Genomic DNA, 1,114 nt, shown 5'->3' on the forward strand with positions numbered 1-1,114 from the left:
AGAGAGAGAGAGAAATAAACATTCATAATGCCACTACCCTAAGAGAACCACTGTTAGCATTTTGGTAAAGTCTTTGTAATACATTTTCATGCAATATACATATATGTATCCTGTACAAAATTGGTTGCACATATAAGCTGCTTTTTACAGTTATAGACATCTTCTCTTATCAGTAGATAGTATTCTATAATTTCGTTGCTAATTGTTGTAGAATATTCCATGGTATATTATTTAAAAAATGAAAATATCTTTTTTTTTTTTTGAGACAGTGTATTGCTCTGTTGCCCTGTCTGGAATGCAGTGGTGCAAACACAGCTCACTGTAGCCTCGACCTCCAGGCTCAAGCAATCCTCCTGCCTCAGCCTCCTGAGTAGCCTGGACTACAGGTGCACACCACCACACCCTGCTAAGTTTTGTCTTTTTTGTAGAGACGAGCTCTCATTATGTTGCCCAGCCTAGCTTTAAACTCCTGGCCTCAGGTGATCCCCTTGCCTCGGCCTTCCAAAGTGCTAGAATTAAAGGTGTGAGCCACTGTGCCCAGCCAAAAAGATCTTTTTTTTTGATGATCAGGTAAGATGCTCATTGCGAAAAATTCAGATGGGGCAAAAAATATAGACGTTATATAGTTTATGTAAATCATTAAGCCATCTTCTGGAAATATCCTTTATTAATATATGGAAATATTAACTTTCAGACTTTATATACGTATATACACACAACATATATATTTTAATATGATTATGTATGGTGTTTTGTGACATTCTTCTTTAAAGTGAACATCTTTTAATGATGATGAAAAGAGATCTACATCAAAATTTTAAAGTTTGTGTAATGTCCCATTTTGAATATTACATGGAGGCTGCAAACAGTCATTGATGTGGCTTTGGAAATGGAAAGTAAGAGGGCTCAAATCATAGTTCTGACACTTAGAGCTTGTCTGATCTTACACATGTTACTGGTTGCTATAGAGCTCAGTTGCTTAACTGAAATCACGAAGTCTACCTAGAAGAAGTAGTGAAGTGTTGGCTGGGTTCCATATTCAAATGTTTTCTCTACACAAGGCCTGAAGAGGGACAATATTTATTCTTTTTTTTTTTTTTTTTTGAGACGGAGT

This window comes from Mandrillus leucophaeus, unplaced genomic scaffold (genome assembly GCF_000951045.1).
Source record: "Mandrillus leucophaeus isolate KB7577 unplaced genomic scaffold, Mleu.le_1.0 Scaffold860, whole genome shotgun sequence".
In the NCBI taxonomy this organism is placed as follows: domain Eukaryota; kingdom Metazoa; phylum Chordata; class Mammalia; order Primates; family Cercopithecidae; genus Mandrillus; species Mandrillus leucophaeus.